We start from the raw sequence: 12,260 nt of genomic DNA, 5'->3' as shown, positions 1-12,260 counted from the left end.
GACCAAAATAATATTCATAAAGGGTTTATGATCCAATCTTCCCAAAACATGGATATTTAGACCTTTTACATTATGGACATAATAACCCATTCTTTATGAGAGAACTACCGTCCATGTCCCTCGTACAAAAATCACGGGATTTTTAATTTTTCAGGGTGAATTTGAAATGTTTCTAATGTGGGCGTGATTTAGGGAATTTAAAGCAACTAACGAATAAATCCGATATTGATTTTTCTCTATCTTCTAACCGTTTTGGAAAACAAATTTATTTCCAAATTAATTCAAAACAAAAATCGTAACCAAATCAATTTTCTCTCTCTTTACAGATTTGGAAACCAAATCAATTTTCTCTCTCTTACTATGTAAATTTTTTTCGATTCAAATCAATTTTCTCTCACTTAACTTTCAGATTTGGAAATAGTATATTTTCTAGGATCAATTTAGCGTGATTTGGGGGTTAATATACAAAACATATATATCACTTTCTCTCACTTAACTTTCAGTTTTGGAAATAGTATATTTTTTTGGGAACATTAAAGCAACATATGTTTTCGTTTTTACTCATACATAAATACACATAGAATACAAATTATGAAACAAATACGTAAATTATGTTTTATTACGAGGAAACCATCATTTGTCAAGTATACAACATAATTTATCAAATGTATGTGGGTCTTATTCAATAAATTACACATAATTTCTTTTACAATACACATAATTTCTTTTACATTACACATCCTTTACATTCTGTTACAAAAAAAAAGTATAAAATTGATGGAGACCATCTTCCTATTGGGCCTCACGGCCATGGTGATAGTGGGCCTCACGGTCAAGAAGCTACATTAGCGTAGTTTCTATAATTAAATATTTAGGGTTTCCATAATTATGAGTCTTAGCAATCAAGGAAAGTATTATTAGTAGTTATCTTATTTCCTTATTTGAGTCTATCTAGGAAAGTACAATCTCTATATAAGAGAAGTCTAGTCTGTCTTTGTTAATCAGATCAAAGAATATTATCAACCAAGTTTATTATTAATCAAGTTTATTGTTTATCGTTATTTTATCAGTTTTATTTCGTTAGTTTAGTTTATTAACAATGGTGGATTCCATTACTTTTACGCTTCCGCAACAATCTACATCAAAAATCTTCTTTGGTTAAAAAATGGTGCCCATCCATGTACTCTCCATTAGTTTCGTTGACTCACTTTGATTTAATGATTCTCTTTAAAATTTCATCTGGTATATCAAATCTACACACATAAATACACATACATTAAAGAGAAAAAAATCATATATTGTATTGTAAACTACATGTACAGTTTCGTAAATTATATATAATGTTTGTCAAATTTTGACAACATTTGAAGGTTTCGAGTAGTTTGGTAAACTTATCAAGACTACTGTTTTGGGTGAAAAGTACACGTAATGGTAAATAAATAATACATAATTTATGTGCACTTATACGTAAATTATATACATAATGGTAAGAATATGAAGATATACGTAAATTATATATACTTTATTGCAAAGTACACGAGATTTGATAGTAAAGCGAAGTATTTCTACTAATGAAATGAGTACTGTTTTGGTGTTAAAGCACGGGTAATGTACTATAAATTACCCATAATTTACGATACAGTACATGTATTGTAAATTCTGTTATGAGTAACCGTACGAAAGAACAAATGTTGCATAAATCCGTACGGATTGAAAACCAGATCTGAAGAAAAAAAATAAGAATATCATTAAGCTTAAGGGTCCGTTTGATACGTAAGAAAATTTAGTGGGCAAATCGATTTTCTCAAGAAAATGGATTTGCTGCTGTTTGATTGGTTATTTCGGATGAGAAAAACGATTTCTTGAGGAAAAAAAAGTGGGTAAATGGACTAAAAAAATTTCCCACCTTTTAGATGGGAAAACAGAATTCTCACTTACGATGACGCGCTCTCTCTCCTCTCTTTTTGGCATCCCGTAACTCTTCCCCTCTCTCCCACTCTATCTCTCTCTACAACTCATCCAACTCCAACCAGTGAAGAAATCTGTTACATGGGAGGAGAGAAATAGAAATCTTGATGAAATCAATGAAATCTTGTCTTCTTATCTCATGGGCATCAACAACAACTTTGCCTTCTTCTTCTCTCATAGGCATCAACTGAAGCCAAACAAGTAATGAAGAAGAAGCAAACATTTAGAACCGACAGAAGGAACGAGTATCGGCAAAATTAGAATCGACAGAAGGAACGGGTATAGGCAAAATTCCAACTAACCAAGCAGCCCTCAACAACTCGGGAATCTCTACAAAACTCAACATCTCAATAAGCCCTAACTCCATTGTTAGAGAATAACTCTAACTGGTCTTGACGGCAGAGATATGTTAGGCGATGATCATAATACCCATGAATGATGAAGTATGTAGCTACCTTTTCGATTCAATATAAGTATCTGCTGGAATTTCTAGATTGTTTCTAGATTTAAAGTTTCAGATTCACGAATTTGTTGTAAAAAAACGAATCAAATAAGTATCTGTTGGAATTGGAACCCTAGTCTTTGAGAAAAGGAGACGAAGAAGCCCTAAGAAGTAAGTATTAAACAAAAAGTAACCCTAACAAGACCACCATTGCTGAGGAAATTAGTTGCAGTTAAAGATCCATTTTGGTTGGAGAAACCCTAAAAAATCAAGGCTAGCAGATGGTTATTTCTGTGGGCACCAAGTTTTGGGTTTGGATGACCCAAAAAAACCCTAGGCTACACTATTAAAAAGCCCAATTTAAACTATTCTCTAAAGAGACCTCCAAACTTTCCCACAACCTACCAAACAGTTAAAAGCTTATTTCACATGGGAAAGAAATAACTTTCTTACTCATGATTTCTTACTCGTGATTTCTTACTCATGATTTCTCACGTATCAAACGGACCCTAAAGTACAAATCTAAAGATATCTGCTATGATGATTGATTGCAATAATGTCAAACTCGAGTTGAAGGATTAAACATCAAGATAAAAAACATAAATGAAATTTTAAGAGAGAGAAAGAAAATAAACATCAAACATTCGATTGATGATTGATAATCTGATCTCACGAAATATCAGAAACAACAGAAGATTAAACATAGATCTAAAGAAATATGATATTATCACTGGATGCAAACATAACATACTAACTTTGAAGGAATCATTGAATAAGGAATAAACATAAAAATCTTAAACAGTTATGAAAATTTTAGGGTTTTAGTTATGAATCATTGAATAAGGAATAAACAAAAAGATCTTAAACAATTACGAAAATTTTAGAGAGAGAAAATAAACATCATACATTCGAAGTTAATAAATTAGTAAACAGATCTTATAGATATGTATCATAAATCTGATACGTTTTATAATAGAGCGAAATAATTAGGGTTTTAGTTATAAAAAGAAATATTAGATATTAACAATGGTGTTTATAAAGATTTCGAAAGTATTAAACATGATAAATGATGAATTTGAACAGCAATATAATGTAGAAGAAGAAGATTTTCTGAGTTTAATGGAGGTTTGTCAACTAAATCGGTTTTAGAGAGAGCTAATAAAGAGTTTCCTTTACTGAAAATAATGAAGATATCCTTACTTTGAATAGAAACATGATTGGAGAGAAATATGGGAGATAATAATGAAGATATCTTTACTTTAAATAGAAACATGATTGGAGAGAAATATGAGAGATAAATATGGAAAAAGATATACATAGATTTCGAAGATAAATCAGTTATAAAATATGGAAAGGTTAGATTAGGGATTATGAAATAATATTTATTCTAGAGATTTGTTTTTTCTCTGTAGATGAGACCAAATGGACTAGATATCCATTTATATTATTTTTTTGGTTTTAAAACCCTTTATAGGATTAGAGAGGATTATATCTACTATTAGGATCCGTTTTTTGGGCTATAAGCCCAAAAATTCTTTTTAGAATTTTTCTTCAAAAAATCCTCTAATGCAAAAGTCAATTTAGATCTCTAAAATTATGTCACAGTAGTTAAATAAAGATATCTCAAGATCACAGTCTAAAACTGGAGTTTCTTCTTGAGATATCTTTGATTGTGCACATCGTCATTTTGAATTTTAAGCCAATAGAAATCAAGTATTTATATATACTTAAGATAATTAAATAATTCTTTACAAAATATCATGCCACGTAACGAAGCATGCAATTACAATACAGTTTAGATTTAAAATTTGGAATGTATTTCGAGAATCTATTGCCCTGTTTCCTCCTGGCTCATTTTGCTAGCTTGTCTGCTGAGTTATTTTGTGCTCTGTTGATGAAGGAGAACTTGATACACAACTGAATTGTGGAATGACGTTTTTGATTTGTTGAATATGTTTTGTCGATTGTCATTGTATCATTTTTCTAGGACCGAGCAAGTGTTGGATCAGCCTTTGATTGTTACTTTCTATAATAACATGTTTGTAGTTATTTGCCGCTGCCCATCAGACACCAACTAAAATAGCTTTTGCTTCACCTTCTTTACTGGTTCTAACTCTTAGTGTTGTTGCTTAGGCTTTGATGAATTGAGGTTGACAATACCAATACAATTCGTAATTTTCAATCAACAAGAAGGAATTGACTATAATGAGATATTCAGTCTGGTGGTAAATCCAAGTAGTGCGAGTAGTAGCTATTTCAAAAAAGTTGGCCTATACATCAACTTGATGTTCAGAATAGATTTTTACACGAAACCCTTGATGAGATTGTTTTTATGAAGCAACCCCTAGTTTTCTTGATGAAAAGATAATCACGTATGCCACTTGCATAAATCTCTTTACGGGCTCAAACAGGGCCCTCGAGCATGGTATACTCGACTCAACACCTTTTTACTTGAACTTGGTTTTAGAAGTTCAATTGTTGATTAGGCCTTGTTCACTCATATAACTGATACAAGTATCACATATATATTGGTTATGTCGATGATATAATGATAATAACTTCTGATCAAGTGAATGTTGATGAAGCATTAAGCAAGTTTGGATCGACTTTTGCTATTAAGGATCTTGGTCCTATATCATATTTTGTAGGCATTGAAAAAGCTACGCCGATATATATTTTGGATCTTCTACGACGTGCAAACTTGGAAGGTGCAAAACCTATTACCACTCCCATGGGAAGTTCCATACGTTTAACTATCGGTGACAATCCTTCGTTTGATGATCCACACAGTATAGGAGCATTGTGGGCCTTGCAATATCTTCCGTTCGCGCGACCTGACATTGGCTTCGGTATCTATCGTGTTTGCCAATTTATGCTCATCCATTTATTTTGCATTGGCAAGCAGTGAAACGTATTTTACGATACTTGAAACACTTTAGACTTTGGCCTTACCGTTTCCTTAAGCTATATGTCCCTCCATGTATGTGCTCATTCTGACCCTGACTGGGCAGGATGTGTTATCGATCGACGGTCTACAAGTGGATATTGCATATTTTTGGGTGGCAATCTTATATCATGGAGCTCCTGCAAACAACGCACTGAGGTCGAATATCGAGGTCTCGCTACAACTACAGTTGAAGTCATGTGGATTGAGTCTCTTCTGAACTTGGGGTTTTATGTTCTTTGATGTGTGTTTTATGGTGCGACAATATTGGTGCACCATATCTTATATCTCACCACTAATCCAATTTTTCATGGACGAACAAAGCGTATAGAGTTGGATTTCCGCTATGTTCATTAATGGGTACATGATTGAAACTTTCAAGTTCGATTTATCTCCCTCCTCATGCGATCGATTTGCCGATGTTATGCCGATAGAATCAATCTCACTGTTGTATCATCCCAACTTCGCTTTGAGAGGGCCTATTGAAGCACCAAGACAGAGACTGTGTGATGAGTCATCATTACATGGCGCCAATATCTCATAAGGATTTGGTTCCTAATTAAAATCTCTTTAGTTACAGTTCATCTTTGTATCAAGCAATCTCATATAATGAGTTCTAATACTTTATCTCACGTAACTACTTTGACTATACGTCTAACAAAAAAAAAAAAAAAAAAAAAACTACTTTGACTATAAACACAAGTCACGCGACTAAGGAGGTAGCCATTCATTAATAGTTTGCTCTAAATATATATTTTTTTGTTGACAAGTTTGCTCTAAATATATTATGATAGTATTATTTGATTTCTGGAGGTGGGACACGGCTGCTCGAATTAACTATAGCTTATCTTGGGTCTATAAAAAGGTCTTCAAACCACAACCAAATATAAGCTTCTTATATTGTACTATCTTAGATAGAGAGTTAGAGAGAGAGAAAGAGAGAAAGACAAAATTAGCAGAGAAAAAGTTAGATAAGGAAAATGGGTGGACAGATGAAGGCGATGATGATAGTAGTTCTGCTCTTGGTAGTGGTGGTAGCGACTACATCTATTTTCACTGCAGAAGCTAGACTTGACCTATCCTCAATTGGCATGGATGGAATTGAAAACTTCCAAGGTTATTTCTTCATTCTTGCACTTTAAAATGCTTATTTATGTCTACATGTAGGGGATAGTTTTTTGAAAACTCTGTTACTCTCCCTAAAAAGCTTCCGGCAATAGATTGGGAAAGAGCTGCAGTTAGGGTTGGGACGAAAAATCTAAGAACCCGAAGTTTGTCGTGGATACCCGCATCCGTTAGAGGTTACGTGGACTCGAAACCCGAAGGTAGGTTCAGCCCGACCGAACTGATAAAATAAAAGGGTTAGGTTCAAATTTTGAAGTGCTACATGACATTCTGCCCGACCTAATGAATGAGATAACCCATGGGCAGCCGCTCCAGACTGATTCCCACCCCTGGGCCCTGGCTAGAGTGTTCAATCTTAATCTGGATGTGATGTATACAACTTTTAGAGGCACTCCCCTGAGATTAGGTAAGGAATAGAGGCTTGAGAGAGTTTATAATTTACTACGTTTCCGCTGCGTCCTACGGACGCGACAAATCCCTCTTGGCTAACGCCTTTTAGGAGGAGAAAAATAAAATTAAACTACAATTTAAAACGAATAACTTACCTCTAACATCTTCAAAATTATCCCCAGCAAATTAAAAACAATCCAAAATTAATTACAGTTGATTTCATTAACTTCAATTTTAATTCTTAAATCCAAAACAGAGGAGAGGAAGGGGGGGAGAGAGATACAACCGCATGCTTATGAGGGAGGATATAGGAGTGGGAATTTTGAACAGAATTTAAATTGATATTAAGGGGAAGCGTGTGCAATCGTGGGAGAGAAAAGTAGAGAGAGATTCGTGAGTGTAGTTATCCTAGGGAGGTTGTAACTTGTAACCAACTATTCAAAAATATTTCATTCTTGACACTATTACCCTTCAATTTAACTAGATTTACACGAAAAAGAATTTCATAACAGCCTTCAGATGTGATCTTTATGAAAATTCCAATAAAAATGGACGGTCAGGTTTATCTCCTGAGTAACCGATTGAGCTGTTTTAATATAATTTGGCTCTTATAACGGATTGATTATCTAGGATTGCTAAAAAGTTATGTCATATATAGATCAAGATCTTAATTTCAAAGTAATTTTGGTTTCTCTATGACATTAATTGTAAAGATAAGTTTGGTTTTGTTTAGCTTATTTTGTATTACAAGTACAATCAACACAAAAAAGATAAAATATATAATTCGGAAAATGAAATGTGATGTCCGATAAATACACATGTCTAGCCTATCAGAAAGGAAAGTCTAAGATGACTAAAATGCGAGTTTGTGTTATTTTTCTTAATTAAAAGCATAGAGGGTTTTGTTTGAAGTGCTTAAAAGTTCTTGATATTCATGTTGTACTTTGTAAGCATCCATAAAAGTTCTGGACTTCAAAATTATATTATCTAACCCTAAGTTTTGTTGGTGAGAACAGTACTGGAAGAAAATACATATGAGAAGAAGAGGGGATGTTGTAATTTTTGCCCTTGTACAAAGTCAATCCCTCCTCAGTGCCGGTGTACGGATGTCAAGGCATCTTGTCATGCAGAATGCAAGGCTTGTAGGTGCACCAAATCCATCCCTCCCCAGTGCACTTGCATGGACATCACTAACTTTTGCTATAAGGAATGTCCATCTTTTACCCCCTAGATGAAGCTATCAGCACTGATCTATATATATACATATATATGTTGCTAGAATACTATGTGTTTATAGCGATCGACTCAGTTTACTGTGATCCGATCATGTACTTCTCTTTAAAATAAAAATATAAGTGGAAACGAATCAGCTTGGCGTGATTCTTGATAATCTACTTCGTGTAATGAAGTTCAGTAAAAAGAATTTATGTAATAGTCTGGGTCGTTGGCTTCGTATGCGTGTATAGTTAGACATGTTGATACTTGATACGAGTACAATTTCGAAAGGATGATCTATACCGTAGAAATTCGGTCATGTTGAGAACACTTAACATATCAAACCACCTTAAGTTTTTATTTCCGAAATATTCTTCTCCCAAGCTTAGCCACCTTTAAAGTTATAAAGCTTATAATGTTTGGATCAGCAAAAGAGTTGAATGAAATTTTAAGGCGCATTGTAATATGGCCGCTTCATGGCCTCATAGGGCTGCACCTGTGGCACTGCACTATTAGGCCTTTCTAAACTTATTATGTATTAACAGATATAGAGAACAAAATTTTGCTTAAACTTTTGTGACTTGAACTTTCTTTGGTAAATAAAAGATGAATCAAAATTTTCTATTCAGTCCCTTATGGTATTGTATTTTGGTAATTTATTATGACATTAAAAAGACTAAATTACTCCCTAACACCTAAAATATCATCGAAATGAACAAATTCACTACGACTAATTAGGTCTTATGCAACGTTAGAAAAGTGTCGCTATAAGTTACAAGTCGGACCTCTTGAGTACACACGAGTGAGACCTTGACAAAACCAACAGAGAGGTGAACCCTCAAAGAACTTTGTCGCCTAAGCCTTGACATGGGAGGTCGGCACAAGTCTCCTAAGCTCCTTGAGATCTATCATAACTTAAAGGCTAGCTGAAGGAATTATCTGAGTCAGCTTTGCAACCTCAGCTCTGGAAGCAGAAGTTTGCAAAAGTATATATGCTCAGCACCTTGATCTCTTCTCTGTCTGAGAGAAATGTCGGTTATGTTGAAGGTTAGATAGCTTCGAATATCCATTTGGCTTATCTCAAGATATGATTAGAAAGATTTAAATAACGGTCATGACTTGTGACCTCCTTTAAGTTGGTGATTCACCATCACAATGCAAGCATATATAAACGATAAAGATTTGGCCTGAAACGGGATCCGACCCCTTACCCTTCGATTATTGACTTTCAACCTGCAATACTGACTTGTTTGCATGTACCTCACCTTACTCACTATCTCCTCACGAGTGGCACGGAGGAACAATGACTCGAATGTACAAGAATGATCTTCGGGATGATTTCTGCGAAGCCACTTGCTGACATCATCAACTCATAAATATAAATTTTTTTTTTTTGTTGAAAGAACTCATAAATATTAGTTAGGTCCTAGAGTTTAATTCATTTCAGTTATGTTTGGCTGATGTAACGAATCAAACGCATCATTCTGGTGATTGTTAATAAATCAATTATAGATTTCTCCGTCGATGTAGGTCGAGATTATGAGGGGGTCTTCAACTGTACCACGTTAAATTATCGTGTCAATTATGTCAATTGTCTCTCATATTATTACTTAATCGTAGATCTAACCTTTCCTATTATAACAAAATACACTATCTTTAAGAAAACAAGAAAAAGCATAATTAAAACTGAAATTACATGTATCACAACTAGGGCTGGGAAAACGGTCCGGGAACCCGGGGTCCGGCCCGTTCGGCCCGGACTGTTTTGACCCGCAGCCCGAGTCCTACCCGAGCCGGGCATACCCGGCCCGATGGCTCGGGCTTATTGGGCCGGGACTCGGACATACCCTCAATTCCGAGTCCCGGCCCGTTAGGTCCGTCCGCCACCCGCCCGCATCAACCCGCCCGCGTCAACCCGCCCAAATCTATTATAAAAACCCTCCTCTCTTCAACAAAGAAACCCTAATATCAACCTAACTTTCTCTCTCTGCCTCTCTCTCTTAGCCGCCTCCTCTCTCTACTCTCTCTCCCCTTCTCATCTATTCAACACCATTTAGTGATGTTGGTTGATGAAGTTGATAAAATCCATGAAACCCTTGTTCTTGTTGATGAAGGTGAAGATGTGGGTGTTGATGAGTTAGATCTTCTTCTTCTTCTTCGTTTTCTTCTTGATGGGGATGGGTCTGATGATGATGATGATGATGATGAAGCTGATGATGATATTGATGGGGAATGACTTATTCATCACCTTTCCGAGTATCTTGAAATGTCCGATCTCTTTAGGCGTGATGATATCTTCTGTTTTTTTTTTTTTTGTTGTTGAACCTGATGATATCTTCGGTTAGTCTATGTAATGGAGTTGCTTATGATCAATCTAGTATTCAAAAATGGCTTGATAGTGGTAATAATATAATACATTTTTCTAGGGGTGGGAATCTAGGGTTTCAGAAATAGTTAGGTTAATTAATAAAAAAATCTTCCCAAAAAAAAAAAAAGGAAAAAAAAAAAAAAAAATCTCAAAAACCCGAGCCCGCCCGACCCGAGCCCGTTGAAACCCGTTCGGGTAGTCGGGCTACGGGCACTTCAAGTCTTTGATACGCCCGGCCCGATCCGCCCGGCTCACTACTGAAGGATACGATGCCTAAAGTCTGAAGGAATGGTATCCTTCCGAAGGAGTGTCCTTCGACCAAGGATGCAATGCGTGCAATTTGGCTATTAGGATCTTAATGACCTTATTCGGAAGATCATTAGTCCGGTCCAATTAGGGGTCGTAATGCTTAGCTAGAAGCCAACTACGATCGTCGAATCAAGAGTTGATTCGAGGCTAACATAGACCGGATCCTACAAGGGTTACACAACAGAATAATGATTTGAACGGAGAGAATTGACTAGATGGGTAATGGCAAATAAGTGGATTGGATCCGTTATTGGTAAGTCCAGAAAGATTCGGAGAAGTCCGAAAGAGATAAACATGTCCGGGCCCAAAAGGGAGGCCCGGAATGGCTTTAGGGAAGCCGGCCATGTGATGGCCGGCCAAGGCAATAGGGCCGGCCATGTGATGGCCGGTTAGGCCCTAAGTGGGCCGGCCAAGGAAGCCCATAAAGGGCTATGTTGGCCGGCCACACTAAAGAGACCCAATGGAGGGTATTTTTGGGTGTTGCCTAATAATTAGGTTTATGGAATCCTAGTTTGGGTCTAAAACCTCTTCTAGGGAATTCTATATATACCTAATTATACAACCTAAAGAGAAACAACTGAAAAACAACTGAGAGGCAATTTCAGAGGAGAAATTCCCAAGAGTCTGAGGGTTAACTGAAAGAGTTTCAGAATATACATCTCAGAGAGAGAGAGAAAAGGAGTTTTCTCAAGTATCTAGTCAAGAAGAAGGAGTTCTTCATCTCAACCTTCAAGAAGGTCCTAGCTGACTGAAAGGAGGGAGTTCAAGTCATTATTCGGTGTCTCAAGTAGAGGAGCTACACTTGGAGCTCTTATATTCCGAATACTGATCGGAATTTAGTTCGTGGGAAAGCGATTAAGAGGTAATCTTCTTTCCAATCTAGTTCATTGGTATGTTCATGTATAGATCCTGGATATAGTGTTTAAACATATGATGTTTGAGATTCCGCTACCAACACTATTCAATTAGGTGTATGAGATACACTAGGTTATTCCCCTACAACTACCTCGGGCTCGGCTTAACCGAGCCCGATCCGCCCGAGCTCGGCACTTGGTAGCCCGAGCCCGACCGAGCCCGCCCGATTCCCACCCCTAAATTCACAACTAAGATGTAGTTTAACGGTTTAAGGGACCATTTTGTAAGTTGATCATCTTGAAAAGGCCCTTTCGATAAATTTATCATCTCTTAGAGACCAAAATGAAATTAGTCGTTCATTTTTGACAAACAGGAGAGTGACCTTGCAACAAAACAAAGAGGAAGAGCATTATGGATGAAAAATAGCTTTCAAAAAGGACACGTGGTGAACTCCACTATCTAGTTTAGGTGAACGGGTCAATCCATTGGGTAAAATATTATCTGCAGCCTGCTGGGAGATAAATTCTGAGTGGGAGTGCTTCAAAAACTATAATATTTCTAGACAGACAGGGATTTAGAATCTAGTCTCTATAGAGAGAGAGAGAGAGAGAGAGAGAGAGAGAGAGAGAGAGACTCTTCTAACC

The 12,260-nt window shown here is 36.1% G+C and overlaps 1 long non-coding RNA gene across 1 annotated transcript; it reads left to right on the top strand.

Moving 5' to 3' along the window:
- Positions 1-6,163: 6,163 nt before the first annotated feature.
- LOC147532520 (uncharacterized) lies at positions 6,164-8,301 on the top strand. The gene is made up of 2 exons (XR_015227739.1): positions 6,164-6,470; positions 7,886-8,301. It is a non-coding gene; the product is annotated as an uncharacterized LOC147532520 (long non-coding RNA).
- Positions 8,302-12,260: the final 3,959 nt, after the last annotated feature.

This window comes from Eschscholzia californica, unplaced genomic scaffold, assembly GCF_041429995.1.
Source record: "Eschscholzia californica isolate CP2 unplaced genomic scaffold, dmEscCali1.0.p SCAF_6, whole genome shotgun sequence".
Lineage (NCBI taxonomy): Eukaryota > Viridiplantae > Streptophyta > Magnoliopsida > Ranunculales > Papaveraceae > Eschscholzia > Eschscholzia californica.
The sequence above is the reverse complement of the archived record's forward strand: the minus strand, read 5'-3'. Positions and strand labels throughout refer to the sequence as shown.